The sequence below is a fragment of the Miscanthus floridulus genome, chromosome 10 (assembly GCF_019320115.1).
Source record: "Miscanthus floridulus cultivar M001 chromosome 10, ASM1932011v1, whole genome shotgun sequence".
Taxonomy (NCBI): Eukaryota; Viridiplantae; Streptophyta; class Magnoliopsida; order Poales; family Poaceae; genus Miscanthus; species Miscanthus floridulus.
In genome coordinates, this window is record NC_089589.1 from 7,324,215 (window position 1) to 7,331,470 (window position 7,256).

A 7,256-nucleotide genomic window follows, 5' to 3' on the forward strand; every position below is an offset into this window, starting at 1 on the left:
ATCATGACCACACAGTCTTAATACAACTATAGTACTACCATGATATGAAAAAAAAGGGTCGTGGTCCGGTTATGGACTTCGAGTAGACGAGTAGGCCAAGCAGTCCCAACGCTTTGCCTTGTTGTACCCACAGTCACAAAGTCTACTGTTATATAGTCCTTTGTATATGTTGCAGCTGCTAGGCTCTAGCTTGTCGACATTTTCGGTTGGTCCCGAACGTTATTGTCTTGCCAGCAGCGGTGGAACAACTGAAACTTGTCGATGTTGTGTAACTTTGACACTTTTCTATCCTCTTAATGAAAAACAGGCTAGGGCTTGCTCGAGAAAAAAATATAAAAAAAAGATATCCAAACACCTACCTTACGGAAATCTAACCTGTGTCTTCGACGTGAAATCAATGCATCTTATACGTAAGAAACGAGAATAGAAGTGATTCCAGTCGCTCCTATAGTGGCATCAACCTTAATTCTATAGTGCCAGTCCAATATCAGACAATAATTATGCTTTACTACAAGTCTACAATATATTGCCTACTCCTACATACCAGTTGCATGACATTACAGGGTAGATCGGACACCGTTTTGCACTGTCATCCCACCACATTTAATTTTATTAACCCGTTCATTTGGCTTGGTCCCTATTACCTGTCATTGCTCGATCATGGAATCTATTCAGAGGGAAAAAACAAAGAAGCATTAGGCTTTAAAGGGATCGCCTATTCTAAAGTTGCGCGCGGCTTCAGAGGAAGAAAGCTAAGAAGCATTAGGCTTCAAAGGGATCGCCTCGCGCGGCAAAGCCGCGCAGTCTTTCTAGTACTCAGACGAAGCACGCCAGTTTTGGTTTGAACCGCCGCTGTATAAAAAATAAAATAAAATCCAGAGCAAATTTTGGCTGTATCCTCACAAAACTGCCCTAAGTTTTGTACGTGATCATGAATTGACGATTGTGTGTCCTGAATCTGTACCGACAAAAAACAAGTTTGCACCATCTTACAAACTCGCAAGCAAAGGTAGAGATACACTACTACTCCAGCTGCCATTTTTTCCCCCAGCCGTCATGCTGTAGACAAAAAAAACTTGAGCAGATTACCATGATGACAAACTCAATAGTATAATGCTCCAACTTGTATTTAGAAAATACACGGCCAAACAGTGAAGTAATACATAAGGCACACGCACATGCTTAAAGCAGAAAACTGAAATAAAGGGATAACGACAGGGCCGTTGGTAACTCGGTACAAACTTTTGTGTAAATCGTTTTTCAATCTATCATTCTCCAGTAATATGCAGAATAGCAACGGCAGATGGTAACAAAACCTGAAAACCATCAGCTAGATTTAGAAGTGCACAGCTGGTAGATTACAAGCAGCCATGCCCAATAAGTACACATTAAACAGTGAAGGAATACATATGGTGCACATGCTTAAAGCAGAAAACTGAAATAATAAAGGGAAAATGCATGGAAGCGCAGAGATGACAAAGCCGTTGGTAACAACTCGGTACAAGCTTTTTGTAATTCGTTTTCCAATTTCTCCTGCTCCAGTAACAATAAGCAGAATGGCAACTGCAGATGGTAACAAAACCTGAAAACCATCAGCTAGAAACTAGTTCAGTTCTTCAACAGATTACAAGCAGGCATGCCCAATACACATCAAAAGCATTTTGAACACATAAGACTAGTCCAACTCAGGAAGCTGTTTGAGTTACATCGACCTTGCTAACTGAAACTAAGAAAACACCAATCTCCATTGCCTGTGCAAGACTAGCCAATACCCTGCAAGGCCAACATGATCACTGGGTAGCGCCATAAACCAGACTGGGGAACAGCCAGAGGCTACCGATTTGACTATAGTCCGGTGGGAATGTCATACCATACATCATGGTCTCAACTATGCGGTGGTGGGGCACTGACTGACCAACCTCCAGCGCAGTCCATGTGTCTTCTTGATTAGCATCATCAAAGAGCCTGGCAACGTAAACACAGTTACTCTTTCCTCCCCATCTCTGGGGGTTCACGCAAGAAAATGCAGGGTTCCTCCTGTCCAGGCTAAGAAACAGCGCATGGTTTTCCAACTTCTCCATCTGTACCCACTTGGCTGGCTTCACTGAGAAGTCAAGGAGAAAGACCTCAAAAAACCTAATGGCACCATTGGACCTACCAAAGCTAAGAGAGCTCCCAACTGAGGGAAGAGAAGCAATTGTGAAATCAACCATGAGAAGCATGTCACCACAGACCACCAACCATGTGGTAAGAGGAAAAGACCGCAGGGACCTCCACGTAACTGCTACTTCTTTCATGCTGAACTGAGGTGTTAGTTGGATAGTGTGAAGCCTCATAAGAGCATCTATGACAAGGATATGACCTTTGAAGGACACAACCTGATAGATGCGTTCATGCTCAATATCAAGAGGATGCTCTGACCAGGAGTTTGTTCCAACCTGCCACTCAAACATGGAGACCCTTGAGAAAAGGAGGAGGCGCGATTTGGGTGAATTTAATGGGGCCGTAAGGACACCAATGCCAGAAGAGTAACCAAGATTGTTGTTGCATGGGAGTTTGGGGGGGCATCACCTTGGCACCAGTGTATGCATCGACAAGGAGGCAGTGCTCCTCATATGTAAAGATAAGATACCCATGTGAGCAGCCCAGATAGTCAATTTCATTTGGAGTGTTTTGAGGCACTGAACATTGAAGGGATAAGTTTTTCTTGGTAAGGTCACAGAGCTTCCATTTGCAATTAGACAAACAGAGGGACTTGAAACCTCTGCTATGTGGAGGGGCATAAGGACCATCTGGTTCGAGATGGAGAGGTGGGAAGCTGAAAGCATACACAGAGGGGAAGGAAGAGACTGCTGCACGCCAAGAATGGCAGGTGCCACTAAAAGCAAGGAAGTCCTGGAATGAGTTCATGAGAACAATGATTTCATGAAGCAGGTTGTCCAGGAGATCTGCACAAACATAAGGCCCAGATGAAGTACAGCCTGATTTCTCCACAATGGTAACTTCTCTGCCACATAGAAATTAAATAACAATGGATCAGAATAAAGAACTGAAACATAATAGAGTTATACAGTGGGAGTTAATACAGTGTAGGAAATGCAGTAGGATTTAACTGAACAATAAGGCATGGTGGTCTATGTCTATAATGACATAGTAAACATCAATCGGGACAAGTTATGTCAGAACCACCAACAGCTTGTTTTTTTCCCACAATAGCATAACTAGAATTATTTTGGTGTGCCAACGGTGCATATAATTGTATATTTTCAAATCATGGCAGAGGGGGTGATTTGCATAATATCCACAAAATAAATACCAATTGACATAAAAGCGCAGTGATATGCTCCTCTTCTTACCCAGACAACTTTCATGTGGCTTTCTATGTTTCTATAATAATTTATTAGGTCACTAAACAGAAGTGAGCATTGCTCCTGGCAGAACCATAACCATGAGGATGACCAAATACACATCAGACTATGTGGTGAAGTGACTAAATGAGAGGCACTCTTTTCTGATTCTACTGTGGATCGTGCACATCTAGCCAACAAACTGACTCACATCATGTGATGAATATACATTTCATAATATTAAATGAGCGATCATCCCTTTACAAGATTATGTGGATAGCTTTGATTCTTTTTAATAGCTCATTCCATGCGAGTAATCAGGGTAACCACAAAAGTATCCATCAAAGTCAAATTCGACATTGTGTTTCACCTCATCGATAAACCAAAAAGTTCAAGGCAGCGGCATGATTAGGACTACTCAAAATAGATATAGACATCTACCAAGTAATCGAGGAATTGTCAAACTATTTTTCTTCTCAGAGAATTGCAAAAAAAGGATGGGAAATGGGTTATGTAGAACTGATCTGGAGCGATGATGTTTGATATTGATGAAAATGAACTAAATCAGAATAATCTCAAACAGACACGGATTATCAACAGGGGATGGAGACCCAAAATTAAAGAAGGGCAGTGCACTAACTGCCACTACTAATTGGCAAAAAATACCCTAAATATATCGCTGACAGTTAATCAAAATGTCACACTAATTCATCAACAAAATACACTAAATTTCCCTACCAGTCCACCAAAAGAGCCGATACTTCTTTTTTTGACACAAAAACTTGACATTTCAGATTTTCAGTAGTACAACAAAATACACTAAATTTCCCTGCATGTCCACCAAAAGAGTCAATACTTCTTCTTTTTTTGACACAAAAACTCGGCATTTCAGATTTTCAGTAGTATACTGATTGATGAGCCCGTTTATTAACTACTGATGGACTAAAGCAAGACTACTGATTGATTGATGGATTGCAAGAGCTCGTGGATTCTCATTCTCCTGTTTCTGTCTTGGATCCGCCCCATGCTATCAGGAAAGTAAGAAGCGGGGGGAAAAGGAAGAGAGATGAGCGGTTAGGGTTGCGCCGTTGCGGTCAAGCTGCAGACCTGGTGCTGAGAGTGGCGTCCACCAGCAACGAGCATCCGGCGCTCTGCTGGGAAAAAATTGCAAAAATGACGCTCGAAAGATTGACTCGTTACGACGACACTCGGATGACAAGTGGGCCATCTATGTCTATGAATGTGGGTTCAGTGTCAAATCTATAAATGATCGATGTTTCGAGTCCCATTTTTGCAAATCGTCCGCTAGGATAATCGCGCTCCGCGGCGGCGGCGGCGGCGGTGCTGGCGGCTTCCGGCCATGGAGGTCGCATGGAGCGGTGGAGGCGTAGGTGGCTCGAGCTCGTGACTCGTGTGCTCCTTGGAGAGGACTAGGAGATGTCCCAGGTAAATAAAGATAGGCCCACTCGGGCCCAGCTCATAAAAAGAAAACAAAGGCCTCGTCGGCCCATTCATTTTATTACATAGATAGAGTATTGTGGAGATATAAAAAATGCTTAAAAATCGAAAATAATAGTTACTCCATCCGGAAAAGATTGAGATTCTAACATAATATTATGTCAAATTGTTTCAAGTTTGATTATGTTTATATAAAAAGTTATTAATCTAAGATTTATAATGCCAATTAAGTATCTTCAGACTTATTGTAGAATAATTTTCATGCTATGCCTATTTGATGTTATCAAATATCGATATTCTTTTCTATAGATATTGATTTCAAAATGCACGTCATTCCTGCATAGCCAAATAGGCAAAAAAAAAACACTCAATCGCTCCCACACGACCATGAGATTGTGTTTTCCCATCTTACTTGTTGCAGCTAGTTATGAGGATATTCGCTATATTATTTGGCAGTTTTCTTTTAACAAATCTCACTACATGACAATAAAAAATGCTATTGAATGGCTTCCATGTCATAACAGAAATAACATTTATCGTCATTCTTCCTCCAAACAAGACTAACGACGAACTAAGCACAAAGCCTATATTAAAAGTCAGCCACCCATTTTTAGCGAAAATATCCATTGTCGTAGTCTCCATCATTGGACATGCCTGTTTCAAATTGGGTCGATCAGCGTCCTTCTAAAGTATGGACCAAAACCACGTTTAATAGGCCACTCCAAAAATAACCTGCAAATAAGAGCTTTTTAATCAAAACTACGTTATTTCTGGTCAACCACATGGACCAAAAGATTGCACTTGCTCCCACTCGAATTTGAGATTGTAATTTTGGATACACTTGTTGTAACCATGTTTGAAAAAAAATGTCATATTTGTTGTCGGCTGCAAGCCAAAAGCTCATGAACAATCCTCCAAACAAATCATGCTAATGACACTCAAAAGACAATTTTTTGATGGTTTGATTGTTGTCATAAAACAACACTTTTTATCATCCCTCCAATTTCATTTTAAGATTGTAAAAGTCCCTTGCCTGAAAAGGCTTCAATTATTATTATCTTTTTCCTCATTAAGTCATAGTAACTTTGACAATTAACTCGTTCCATTTATGTAATTTGTCCCTCGCCAAAGATCTACAAAAAGATAAAATCTATATTAGATATGAGTCATGAGAGGCGTATCTTATACTCTTATAAAGCAAAATCATACTACATATTTCTCTCAATATGCAAGCTATCCAACTAGACAATCCACTATTACACACCTTTAAAATCCACTAGCCCATGCAATTGTAATGTCCACACTAGTAAGTCACATATTTCTCTCAACATGCAAGTTGTCCAACTAGGCAATGCACTATCACACACAATTAAAATCCACTAAACCATGCAATTGTAAAGTCTACGTCAGCAAGACACATAAGTATTTTATTGTCCATGTCATCATGCCACGCAATCCACTAATTTACAATTCCCGCAGCAACGTGCGAGGGTATTCTTCTAGTTTAACTTATTGTCATCCTATTGAATTGAATGATGCGCATTCAAATGCCACTATACCAAATGTTCCTACAAAAATATCACTAGATAAAGTAAACTTCTAATAGGAGTAAACTTCTAACAGTGCACATGGACTTGGGAAACCAGTGCTAAGCCTGCTAGGTTTGATTAACTGCTGCTGTAATCTCAAAATGAAATAAAATAAAATCCAGAGCAAACTTTGGCTGTATCCTCAGCCCTCACAAATGTAACACCCTAAAATTTGCCTCTTTTGAAAATAGGTTTAAAATTATTTATTTCTGAATTTTGTGCTCATAAAATATAGGAAAATAAAATTTTTCATTAAATTAAAATTCATCATAAGGTTTAGCAACATGTTTGTGCATACATGCCCTTGCATTTGATGTATTTGGTTGAGTGGTTTTGATTGAAAATTTAAAATAGTTAAAATTGCTTTTTGTAATTAAAAATGGTTTTGAAGTAAAAGAAAAGAAAACTTGAAAATAAAAGAATTTAAAAAGTTGTAAAAATAATTTTTGGAAGACTTACTAAAATTCCTCATTTTTACTTGAGCTGAAAAAGTATATTTGAAACCCCATTTGAATTTGACTTTGGTCATATTTGAATTGGCTTTGAAAACAAAATAGAAAAGAAAATGGAAAATGAATTCTTTGTTTTTTTCTCCCTACCTGGCATTCTGGCCTGCTCGGCTATTTCAGCTGCCGGCTGTCCATCCCGGTCCCTTTCTCTTGCGTAGGCCTGCTCCGCTTTCTCTCATTTTTCCCGCGGCCCGCGCCTTCTTTTCCCATGGCCCAGCTGGCCGGCCCAACACCGCGTCGCGCCTCTCTCCCACTGGCTGACCGGCCCCGCGCCCTGTGTCGCTGCCACCCGGGCCCTGTGTGTCAGCGTCGTTTCTTTCTTCCTCCTCGCGACGTAGCCGCCTAGGATTCTC

General features: G+C 40.4%; 1 pseudogene; it reads right to left on the minus strand.

Moving 5' to 3' along the window:
* Positions 1-1,718: 1,718 nt before the first annotated feature.
* On the minus strand, positions 1,719-4,709 carry LOC136485132 (uncharacterized; annotated as a pseudogene).
* Between the last annotated feature and the right edge of the window lie 2,547 nt (positions 4,710-7,256).